Source organism: Diachasmimorpha longicaudata, chromosome 5, assembly GCF_034640455.1.
Source record: "Diachasmimorpha longicaudata isolate KC_UGA_2023 chromosome 5, iyDiaLong2, whole genome shotgun sequence".
Taxonomy (NCBI): Eukaryota; Metazoa; Arthropoda; class Insecta; order Hymenoptera; family Braconidae; genus Diachasmimorpha; species Diachasmimorpha longicaudata.
This window is the reverse complement of record NC_087229.1, coordinates 9,235,280-9,248,200: the sequence shown is the minus strand read 5'-3', so window position 1 is coordinate 9,248,200 and position 12,921 is coordinate 9,235,280. Positions and strand designations below refer to the sequence as shown.

The following is a 12,921-nucleotide window of genomic DNA, read 5'->3' as shown; positions in this document are numbered from 1 at the left end:
GCACCGCGTGCAGAAGGACTACGGAAGCACAATGTCCAACCCTCTCGAGTTACCCTTTTTTTTTATTTTCCGTTGTCACCTTCCTTTTTGCGGGTCCCCGGGCATTTTTCATCAGAATCCTGAAACAAGTTGAAACTGTATACAAGTTAAAAGTTCAATTTAACCATTTCGTGTGGAACAATTTACCGTCTCGATTTATCAAAATATCATAAGTACAATTTTCACAAAATAATTACCTGTCATTATTAATGCGTCCGGGGAAATTCATTTTGTGCTTGATAAATGGGGGAAAAATAAGAAGCAGAAAATGGTGAGCTGAAATAGAGGTTAACGTGAAACATCTCACCCAGAAACCCGAAATCCTTTCAAATACCCGTGGGAAAAGAAGCATACCACTGTTTTATACATGAATATCCTAGCTCATTTGCAACGACAAGAAAACTTTTCCATGGGATCATGGCCTAACCTCTGGCTCTCCAGAAAGTTGGCCATTGAACCCAGAGGCTTGTGAAAATGCCAAGCCATTGTTTCATAGACACGCCAGCGATATTCAACTCTATCTCGACCCATTCAAATCTCCGAAAAAGGAGACAAAAAAATCTCCAAAATGAAGATGAAAATTCAACCTCTAAAAATCATAACCCAGCCCTTATTTATATGTAAATTGAAATTACACTTTTACACATTTTTTTCTCTTACGTTTAATCTACGTTATCTGAAATTTTCATTCCATTCACCGCAGGAGTCTTAAAATTGCATTATACCTGCTCCCGTAGCGACAAAACCAATATTCGTCAGACGCGTTGTCTGGCTGAAGCCCCCCACATCGGTACGTGGCTTGAAACAATGTCATTATTTTGCAGCTGGAAAAAAAGAATGGTGTTGCTAATGGAAAAAATACACAGAAGTTGACAAGTTGGCTTGTACATACCTTGTAACCACTTTGCCGAGCGTATTCTTCACTGAATCTTCGTGGAAGAAATACTATAATTTACCTCTAACAACCAGTAGAGAATAAGAATATTTTTAAAAAGAATCACTTCATCGAAAGATAATGAGATGTCCTATCTTATTATTAAAATTGAAATTGTATGTGATTTCTTCGCGTGTAAATATCTAATTTTATTGATCGTTAAAATCAACACAAGTGACATTACTTATTCTCCCCAGAAGAATATTCCTCAGATGAAAAATAAGATTAAATTTTCATGTATTACAAATTGTTGGAAATCGACGTTTACCAAATGGAAGGGCGATTTTGACTAAAAAATTTTCCCCCAGTACAAACATATTGTTTCCAATCACTTTCAAACTTGTCGAACTTATCGCACGGAGCAACGAAATATAGCGGCTGCTTGATAAGTCACCCTCAATACTATCTAAAATCACAGTGGCACTGTTACGAAAGGAATGGAAAATGGCCACAGCTAGATAGAGCCTGACTTCACCCTCAGATGTGACTCTAATGCCAACGAGTTTCCTCCTGGCTGTTTCATTTTTCTGTTTTCCTTTGGCTTTCTCGGGTTTCACATGCATTCAAAGGGTATATATGCACCGTTTCACTTATCCCCGATGATAAGAAAGCCATCTACTTCCGACTCGCTTTGCACTTAGATTGTCAACCTCACTACGGAAAACCTCTTTCCAGGAGGTGCACCCTCTCCACCGCTGGGCCACCAGTTTCCTCATTCGTTGCCCCAGATTTGTTTGTTCTTTTGTGTGCGACTTTCCCCGGCCTTTCGATTCAAATTTTTCCAATCTCTGGGGATATTAGAGACACGTTAACGTACAAATTTTCTGATCCAATTATCATCTAATTTTCGTCAGAATGGAGTGGGAAAATAATTGAAATTAATACTGGCTTGGAGAGCTTGATAAACATCCAGAAGGTTTCCAATATCGATTCACCAGTAATTTTCTCCACCAGTCGACTTGTTATAGGATTGCAACAGCTGTGGGTATCTGCGGATTCTCCACCACTTGGTCCAGTGAATTCAAAAAATTGACATTCGTATCCACGCACTGGGCTTTTGTAATAGACTGGGAAAATTGTATGGATCAGCGAAAATTTTCACTGACGCTTGGAATTCAAAATACGGAGGAGCAGCCACATGTCCCGATTGGATTTGGTCTCGCTGACGACCCGATTGCGCAGGTTTTTCGCAAAAAAGGGAGTTTAGCTCGTATTAAATTTGCATTTTCAAACTTTCAACATGAACCTTTCTGCTTATCCAGTGGTCATGGGATGTTCCAAAGGTTGTGGAATGCCTACGGTGTATCGTAATGGCCGCCCCAGTTCTAAAACTTTTGACTATTTCTAGAGTCTCAAAACATGTGTGTAACTATTCAGTATTGCATCAGCCGGACTTCATTTCAATCTAAACTTTTAGCAAAGCAACCGGCCGAATTGCCAGGGCATTTGAAAATTGAAAAGCTCTGCATAGAGAAGTCTTTTGAAATATAAACGGAAACATTGCAGGAGTTGAAAACCCAGAGAGTGAAGAATGATGGTCAATGTTAAATGAATTGTGAAGACAATTATCAGCTGGACAACAATGCCATGAGGCAGAATGACCCTGGGGATCTTGGTGATAACCCAGTGGATATACTTTGAGGAACGCAAAGGAGGAAAGGCAGATATACATTTCCGACGAGTTTCAGTTCATTACGAGATAAGCCTTGGCTCCCCATGAGAGAGAGAGAGAGAGAGTCAAACGATACCCAGGAGATTGGAGATGTTGCCAGGAAGGGACACGAGGCTATCCTTCAAAGTGGGAGGAAATTGTAGAGTACAAAACTTGAAGAAGTAGATTACACGTGGTCCTTGAGAATTCTGATGGGACGAAGGCTAAACTGATCACGCAGCTTCATTTTATCTTGGTTTATCCTGGAGGGAGCGGGACTACATCCAACTGAGCTCTAAACTTTTTCAAAATAAAGAATTTTATACCATGTTTTTTTCATTTATAGATATCGATGTACTTGCCCTACATACGCGGATAATTCCAAGTGACAAGACGCAGGTTTAAAGTTCCCGATTGCACTGATTATAGACCAGCAACTGAGCAATTTCAGATAGTGGAAATCCAGGATGAAATCCTTGGTGCCGGTCGTTCTGGTAAACTTAATTACACCATCGGGCACTCTGACATTTGGCAATGTACCTCTAAATCTTTAGGATGGGATGAAACTCTTCGCTGCAATTGAGAAACTGTCGTCATTGTGTTGGTCTCTGCATTTCCGTCCATCGGTGGTGAACAATTGACGCGTTCCAATTTCTCTGATTTCAGGAGTACTATGTCTAGTGCCATTGTGAGGTCTGCAATAACTCGGGGGTTCACAAGCAGTTGGCAATAAATTTTTCAGAAATGTCAGTTTAATGTTTCACTGTAATCGATGGTGAAAACAATTTTTCCCATCAATTTCCCCCCGACTGCAAAATTTTGTTTGATGTATGCGACAAGAGGGCCCTGCAGCCCTAACCATGTGGTTGACTTTTCAACTTAAATTAAGTTTCAACACTATGGGCAGGGGCATTAAGGAGAAAGCCCACCCAGAGTTTAGCGAGAGAAAGGAAAAGACAAATTTCATACAAATTAGACATCCCCCCCTCCTCCCTCTCTCAAGGTACTTGCAAAATTTTCCCTCGTTTAGTTATTCTTGAATTGTTCTCTCTCATACCCAACAGTCACCCACTGCACAACGTACAAGTATAATCGCTTCCTCTTTGTTTTTCACACTGGTTACAATTTTACTTAGCATGTACCTCACTTTTCATTCACCCTCCACTTGAGTCTCTCCGTCTGTCTCTCTCGGCAAATTTATTCCGAATACTTCCATGAATTAAGTCCGTATTGAGGCTGAGTTAGACGAGTGGGGAGAGCCTGCGAGAGCCTCAAAGTTTAGACGTTCACTAAACGAGATGAAAGATTCAGCAGGAAATGTCCGCAGATGATTTATATTTTTCAGGTTTTTTTACCCGCTTACTTTTCCACCCCCATACTCCAGTGAGTTGCATCAATGTCGATGCCATTAGTTGGGTAATTCAATTTCTCTTTGACTCGTGTCATCACGAAGGTTTTGAGAATTAATTGATATTTAGTGATATAGCAGGAAAAGCTGGGTAATTTGAAAAAAAAAACGAGGGAATTCATTTAGGGGAAACCTACCCGGGGGTGATTCGACCTATCCCAACTCAAAGAAATTCTCAAAGTTCACTCATACATATACATAACATCCATGAGCGATATCAAGAATTTTAAGGGCGGGATTTCTACGGATTCGGAGTAATTTCCTTACAGATCAATTAGATCAACCGCTAATTTCCCATCGAATTCAGTCTTTGAATTGGTGAAGTGGTTCTCAATACGGAAACTCTCAGAGGGTGATTATTTTTTACGACAATGAATCATTACAGATCCGCACTCAAGTAGTCCTCATATTAGGGAAAAAAATCCTATGAATCGGAGTGAACTACATCAATTGTAGTTGATGAGAAATCCAAATAGGTCAAGCGCCTTAATTACGATCCAATTATTGAATGTCTACGTTGCAACTTTACCCACCGCCTCTCGTCTCATCCCGCTGCCACTCTCTTGTTGTCCCTTTCATACGATGTCTGCTATAATTATTCATCGACACAAATTGGAATTTGAACGGCACGCTAGAGAGAATCCAGAGGCATTGGTTACGTAGTAATTAAGCTGCGGAATGCTCAGTAGCCATGAATAATTCGTGATTGTTTTTTTACCGTGTGGTTAAAAAATTGGGTAATGATTTGCTTTTGAACCCCGAAGAATATAAAGTAACCACTTCAACGAAATATTACTATAGAGGATTCATTAATTAGCAATTTATTCATCGTTTAATTCTTTCAATTGATATCCCTACAAATAACGAATGATGATATTAATTTCATAATTAATTAATTCAGATGCTATAATTGGATTTTATTGAACAATTGATTAATGAGCGGTGACAGTACTGTTTAACGATTGAAATAATATCGAATTTTTCCCGGACTTAATGCGCATTTTTTAATTAAAAGCGTCAGTAACAGCCGCTTCAAAATTTAATAAATATTTATGGGCTCGTAAAAAAACCGTGTCAGTCTTGATATGTAGTTTCCAAATTTTATTAAGCCCTTAGGACAAATATCCCAACCCGTGGAAGAAGACCTTCTTCCATCTGATTAGGTACCGTCTGTTCTGGTTAACCCTCAGGTCCGTACCGTACCAAATATAATCCTCCTCAAGTGGTTTTCGCTTAATAAAGATCCCTTGTTTCACTCAGAATGTTTTCACCGATTAGCTGTTATTACATTTTTCCCCCCATCTCCATTACAGGGCTTAGAGGGCTTACAGAGCCTGTAATTTCAAGTCATCTGGAATACCGAGATCAATAGAGCGCCGATTTCGAAATAAAAGCATCTCAAATCATAATAAACGCCAAAATCTAGCTAAGAGACGGTTATTCTAATTAAAAGAATGGTGATGACGATTCGAAGTGCGTAAAATATTCCACTGAAACTACTTCGCTAAATTGGAGATAATTTAATGATGGCAATAATTAATTCCAATTACTTTAGGCTTCCGGCTATGAACGCGTATGCTAGGTGACCACAGAATTCCCATGATAATGTAAATCAACTGTCGATAATCAATTGATCGATAATGCAGATTTCCATTGCTAGAGTTGATATTGAATGCTTATCAGCACTAAAGACGACCCTCGTTACTCATTAAGATGATAACACTCTGGTTATTGCACAATCACTCTCGGAGCCATTCGATATCGATCACTCACAGATAATCACATCAGTATTTTCTTCCATCTCGATCCTCCAAAATATTAATTCTTCTAGAAGATATATCGGGCTCGATTCACGTCGTCTCGCATGAAAAAGCACGTCACAAATCTTTTGGCATGATTCTCCATACACACCTTTCTAGAGAGACCTATTCGATCTAAAAATACCGTCACGTGTTCTGACAAAGTGCAACTACCCCTACAGATCATGAATTACCCACCCGGAGAAACAAAAATTACGAAACATCAAAATAAAGAACGAAACGTTTCGTAAAAATTACGCAACTTACTGCGAATTATTCACGGAGCTTGCTGTGCTTTTTACTGGACCTTCTGTAATTTTTATTGAATTTATATTCTCATCTGCAAATTACGAACCTTCTGCGTAATTTCGCCTGAATATTTCCCTCTCTGCACATATTGAACGTGATCTGTGTGTAGAATAGGGTGAACTCACATACCAATAAATATATTATCATCGTAGAAACATGAAAATTTAATGGCATAATAAATTTATCCAACATTCTCTCGAGATGTTTGTTTTCTAATAATTTTTCTCTTATTTCTGTTCCAGGTGAGTTACGATGCCGTGAGTGAGAATGTAAATAGACTTGTTTCGGTGATTAAAGGTTCGTTGATCCATAAATAAGTTACGAGTCGTAAAAGAAAATAGGAAAAAGTATTTATGAGCGTTGAATTTTTATGGTATTTAGTAACTTCTCTTTACACCTCCCTGAACAAATTTTCCTGAAACAAAAACCCTCCAACTCGATATGTATATATTGTGTCCGAGGAAGAAATATTGTGTACAAGTTTCGTTGAAAAAAGGTATGGAGTGAAAACAAGATAAAGTCGAAGAATTCGTTTTACTGGTGTGAGACTCGGGAGAGGGTCGAGGAACCTTTGAACGTTATAGGGTGCTTAACGACTTAACGGTTCGCGGAACGTAAGTTTGTTCGAGCGAGGTAAACAAAGAGTATGGATTACTCCTGGCCTCTATTTCTTTCTACCATGGCTCGAGTACAATGAATGGCCCAGACGAATTTTCATGTCGTGTGAATCCTAAAGGATTACCTTGAATATAAAGTTCCTCAAAGTGACGATTATACTGCTGAGGTTCAAATTTTTCGTGGACTTCTGCAGATCCCAGAATAGATCATGAGAGATTCAGAGGCAAAGAGCAACTGCTGATGTGCTCGTCAAATATCCTTCAAACATCCTCGCTTAATTATGCTCCCAATGAAATGGGGAGTGCATAAAAACAAAGAATTATGGGGAGGGAGCTTGCGAGGATTTAAATTCAACGGAGGAATAAATTACCGTAGCCTGCGCTCCGATAAATTGAAGCTGATTTTTATTTTTTAGACGAACCGTCGGTGCTTGACGCACCGCTGACGCCTTTAGATGCGTCAGTCTCCCCTTTTACATATTATACATACGGGAACATGAGCCCACTCATTTCACGTCACCCTCATTTCCTCTCACCGTCTTTCTCCATTCACTTTATCACATATCGTACTATATCGTGAGTATACGTAAAACAGTGATGCCATTATCCGAAAGCATCTACGTTATGCAAGGTGGCGAGTACAATCTTCTGTCCTCAGGCACTAAACTGAATAATGTTGCTATAATCTGGAGAATTTGGATAGAGTTGGTATGTCGAGTGGATGTTGGTAATTGTGAAATCTCATCATTTGGATCTGTATCAAAATACAGCTCTTCTCTGTTGTCTTGTTTCAACTTGCTCCAATCTATGATGCAATAGTACGCATGTCTGAGGGAACGAGTTACGGTGTATACGCCCTTATTACACAAGGCCCATCAAATGGTGAATGCGTTGATGAAGTTTGCACTCAAAAAGCAATTCCCTTTTAATTGCCACACAAGTATGATAAAAATCCAATTAAATGGTCTTCTACTCATCAAAATCACTGATGCCTATTAATTTAATTTGACTAGAAACGCTCGCATCAGTTTTTTTTTCTCATCCCCCAGCACGAACACCAATTAAGTTGACTTATATTTCATGCGGATACTCTTCATCATGGTTCATATCGACCAGAATGCACCAGAATCACAACTGTCTCCATAATCTAAACATCAGTTGGAATTTTCTGGTAAGCTACATGTCGAGTCTCGTGACCCGTGAAATTCTACCAGCGAGGGGAGTCTGTATCGATTCGGTTGTACGGTGTAAGGAAACCATGAGGGCATACGAATCGAGTCCAAACTTGAGGGCAGAATCGCGTGAAATTGGTGAATTGCGCAACAGCATCATTAGGCGAAAACGTCAACGAGTTCTTCAACTATGGAATAGTAATTGACTCGTGGACTAGATGAGCCAAGAGGAGTTACACGTTGATGATGCGTATGTACCTAAACTATAAACCCAGAGAATTTCCATAGTTTTCCGCCGTTCGCAAGCACAACTTTGGCCATAAAACAAAGGCCAAATGGAGTTGGTGGAATCGACAGTGAGTGACCAATGGTTACCATGTGTAATCAGGCATCATTGAGTATCAGTGTGTGAGTAGGCATATATTCTATCGTTATACTCCATCCAATTCAGCATTTCTATGACCCATTCCCTCCATGACTATGAATGTATGCTTTACGCAGAGCGTGATGTTCACCATTGTTTGAATAGTCACTCGTTGGCAATGCTCGGTTTCCTGGTTTTCCGCTTGCTCGCAAGATACACCCGATAGCCAGGGACAAAACGCACTATACCACAAATATAGAATGGACCTTGATATGGCGAAAAAAGGAGCGTTCAGATAAAAATCGCAACCAGGGGCTTTTAATCGAACAACGAAAAAAAAAAACTTTTGTACAATTTTTTAGTTTACAACCGATAATTTTTTCGCCGTTTTTCCTCTGTTATCCGTAGAATTCGAAAACAACACAAAAGATTTCACATAGATATATTTTGATACCGAAAAAGGATGAGCAACTATTGGAGTCAGTGAGTTGTGTCAACATTTGGTATTGATTTTCAGTATCAGAATGAAACGGCTTGGATAGGTCAAATAACAGCTATTATTGTCTCACGTAACTCATGGTACGAAAGGCTAGAACTTCTGGAACAATAGTAGGGAAATCGTTGAGGCATCCAAGCCTGGAAGCTCCTGGACCCCCCCATATACATTTTACTGGAGTCGCCTTTCCGTCACCGCTGAAGGTTTCCGGCTTGTTAATGGACCAACTCAGTTCCTCTGTGTCTTGTTTTCCCAGTGTTTCGCATGTACCACCTATGACAATGCTAGCTGAACCAGGGGTGCATCAACATTGGTAAGTGGGGTTAGCAGAGTGCATCCGGTAATTGGGTCAGATGGACAGTATCCTTGAGTAGGCATGTAACGGGGATCGGTTACGATTGTTACTGCCCTGTCGTTCCCCGATCCCTCTATTCTACTTGATGTTCCCACCAGTCGAATGACTCTATCAAATATAGGATACTCATGAATGTGTCGATAGGTCGGCTACCACCTCATCGAAAATTGATTCATGGAGCCGTGCGTTCGTGATTAACCAGCGTCATTAGCGTGATGAATACTGATTAGGGGTATCACTGAATTAGTGATAAAGCTCGAGAAGAGGGCCAGGTCATCAAGAGGTTTCATTTGCTAATTTTTTATCTTGTTTTTCATCTCGTGGATGTTGATAAATCGAGGGAAGAAGCTCTTCACGAATAAATTCGGTGTCTTCGAGTACTCGATTTATAATTTGGAAATGAACGTGAGATAGCACTCGGATGTGGATGATGTTGAATACTCTAGTAATCACTCTCATATTTAATATGGATTTAATTTAATGAATAAGCTAAAAGGCGATAAATGTGTGATGAATAGAATTCATCCGGTCATTTTCCGTCTTGCTTCGCACATTTAGTCAGATTATTGGACGAATTAATCCCCCCTAATGAACATCAACCCGTGGAATGAGCTGTTCACGAGTAAATCCGGTATTTTCCAAAGTTCGACAAATATTTTGGAGATTAAAATCGACATGAAATTTCCCATTTCATCATTCTCAGATAATAGGACAAATCATGAATACAGAATGTGTTAAATACACTCACAACCGATCCTCAATTCATCTGCAAGCCTATTATTAACAAATTATTCAATGCATTAGCAGGATTCACGGATGTGTGTATAATCAATGATCGGATAATAATTCGGTGATTTGGAATTCGAGTTGTAAACGAACAGTGCTTAGGAGTAATAATCAAATGGAAATTCCCATTTGGATTTTTTGGTGCAGTTTCATCAACTAACTAACGGAACAAGTAATGCACACGTGACGCTATAACCCAATACATCTTTTTAAACCAATCACGTTACACGGAATGATATACACAAAGGCAGAGCCGTTACGCAGTCGAATTATCGCAGTGATCGGGAATTTCATTCCCCAGATTTTTTCCAACTGATCATTAAAAGCCGTTGATGGTGTGTAAAGGGTGAATGTTGAAAAGCGTATCAAAAAGCTCGGATTACACGAATCGCGACGAAAATTTATACAATAGGGAGTACGTGACTCTGAGAAAATCATCATAAATCGTACAATCACATTTAATAAACGTGATTATGGAATCTCAAGAATATTCAAATTATGTTTGCGATTCCCTGGGTACGATTGCACGGTTTGAATCATGAATTTTCATCTCTTCAAGCTGTTTGTTATCGTACTCCATGTAATTTCTCATACGGTATGTTATATCCCAGCTTAAACCTCCTTGATCATTACACGGTATTTACGGATTATCCTCTATTGCTAATGACGATATTATGATTTCCACACAGGAGGATTACTAATTCTGAACGTTCGCTTCAAATCGAATTCAATTATCCGTATGCTCAGACGTAAAATGACGGAGTGAATGGCATCTCAGTCACGTTGACAATTGAAAGATCCAGATGAATAATTAAATTGATTGATCCACTGTTGACTGATTAATCAAACTATGAAGTATGTGTTTATAACTCACGAATTATCTGAAAGGCCTCATCTGCGAGCACAACACAGTGTTGAATTAATTTATTCCGTTCTGAATGCTGTCCGAAATTTGATACACCGAAGGAGATTGTTATTATAGACATGATACTGGGCATCAGACCAATCAAGTTACGTCAGCTGGTGTTGGTGGGACGGGTGTATCAGACACTGGGTGGTGGTTAGTAGAATAACGTACTTGGGATAGCTAACCTATCCCTAGGAGGGTTAGTCGCTGTGCGATAACTCGGTAATTAATTAGTTCGCGAGATTAGTAGGCGCGTGAGTAGCTTTGTTCGTGAGGCATTCAAATTACTGAACTGTATATTATTCAGTGGTTGATTACCAATAATTTTCAATTTAAGGAGCCCTTAAAACTACCTTCAGAAGGTCTGTCGCAGACACACTCGCCATTCTCAGGCCTAATGATCCTGACTGCACATATCAGAGAGAATCAGGGCTCGCCCAAGGACATAACGACGCGGCCTGACTGAATTGGAGGTCATGAAAAATTCAGGAAGGGCTGTAAGGTCGCCAGAACACTAGCTGATACGTGACAGATGCCATCATAGATTCCTTGTAGCCTGAAACTGTTATTCAGGGGAAAAAGCTTGTAGCTGTCAGACGTCGCGATTAATCTTTCCAAATCCGCCACTGGAAATTCGTACTAGAGTGATTGAATAACCGCCAATTTTCGAGAAAGAAAAATTAATAGCTCTCATGCTTGAATAGGGCTGTATCATTGGTATTATACCTCCATCTGCATGAATAGCTCGAATCCTGATGGCTGTTAGTCTCGCTAACGAGCGTCAATTACCAGACAAACAATATTTTTTTATGAATGTTGACGGCGATGAACGGCAGTTTTTGTACTTGAATGACGAGACAGTTACGAGAATGTAGTGGTTCAACCGTTAACAATTCACGATGAAAACGTGCCAATTACCCGATAAGGGAACACCATACACTGATTCCAAATAATAGCCGACTTAATGCTCCAAGGGGAATGGCTGAACGAGGGGGATAAACATGGGAGTGTATTTTTCTCGGTGAAATATCCAACGCTTTTATCAGAATGAAATGTATAAAGTTGTCGAATCATTGTGCAACGCTGCGATGCTGGAGAGAGGAATGTTGAAGGATATCAGCCTTTTAGAGGTCGCAAATGGAGATCAACGCGGGGGTGAGAGTGGTACTTTGCCCGTGATTTTTCATTTTAGGTTGACGTACCAACATCGTTTGGCAATTTGAGAGTAAGCCGATGGAAAAGTCACACCTCCGAGAACATTCTGGGTTATGGTATTCTCAACATCACCACTGGCTTTTTAAGCATTAACTGCAAACGAAATGGGGATGAGTTAGCTCGCATGTAGCTAGTCTATCTGTCTGAATGATATATTTGACGTTGAGGGGAGGGCTGTGTTACGTAAGGCGACGAGTAGATGATGTAATGTCGCTTTGGTTGGAGAGTCGAATGAAATTGGTTGATTTAATCAGGAGACGCTGACATTGTTATTTCTCGGATGATGGATTATGTGATAGGTCGCACTGGGAGGCTCTGTCATTTTTTGCACTCCTATTTCATTGTCCATATTTTTTTCAACCCCATAAGGCCGTTGGCTGACATTTATTATTTCCCGATCCATCTTCACGAGCTTGTTTCGTCTTGCCATTGTTCGATTTGGAATTTTATCGGGTATGTATCGCCCGATTAGGGGAGGACTAAATCAAACAGCCGACGCACTAGAGCAAGATATTTAATCCGTTTAAACCATCGCAACTAAAATTCGCCTACCTCTCCCTCAAAAAAAAAAAGACAAACATGCCAGCATTAATGTCCCCCTGTCTCGTTGAGCAAAGGAGAGTCCCTCTGCTTTTCCCTGGATATTTTTTTTTTATACTCCCACGTCAGTGCTAGAAAAAACGTAGACCAGAACTTGTAAAGCTCTGGCCGCGTTTTCCAACGCAAGTAGTGCACGACGGTATTCCAAGATAGAGGCGGCAAAGTGACACGGGTGCAAGTTGTTTTGTCCCAACTGCCCTCCTCGCACTCTATATACCTTTTTCTCTACCTACCCCCTCTCACCCCTTCACTCCAGCCCCGGTAACCCC

At 40.1% G+C, this 12,921-nt stretch overlaps 1 protein-coding gene across 2 annotated transcripts in view; it reads left to right on the top strand.

Annotated features, from left to right (window-relative positions):
- LOC135163147 (neuroligin-4, X-linked-like) overlaps nucleotides 1-12,921 on the top strand; it is a 128,273-nt gene that overhangs the window by 44,406 nt on the left and 70,946 nt on the right. Inside the window, exon 2 of one of the 2 annotated variants that reach the window (XM_064122374.1) lies at nucleotides 6,383-6,437. The exons of the other annotated variant lie outside the window; for it this stretch is intronic. The gene's annotated coding sequence lies outside the window, so the exon portion shown is untranslated. The remainder of the gene's footprint in view (nucleotides 1-6,382; nucleotides 6,438-12,921) is intronic. 2 annotated transcript variants of the gene reach the window in all.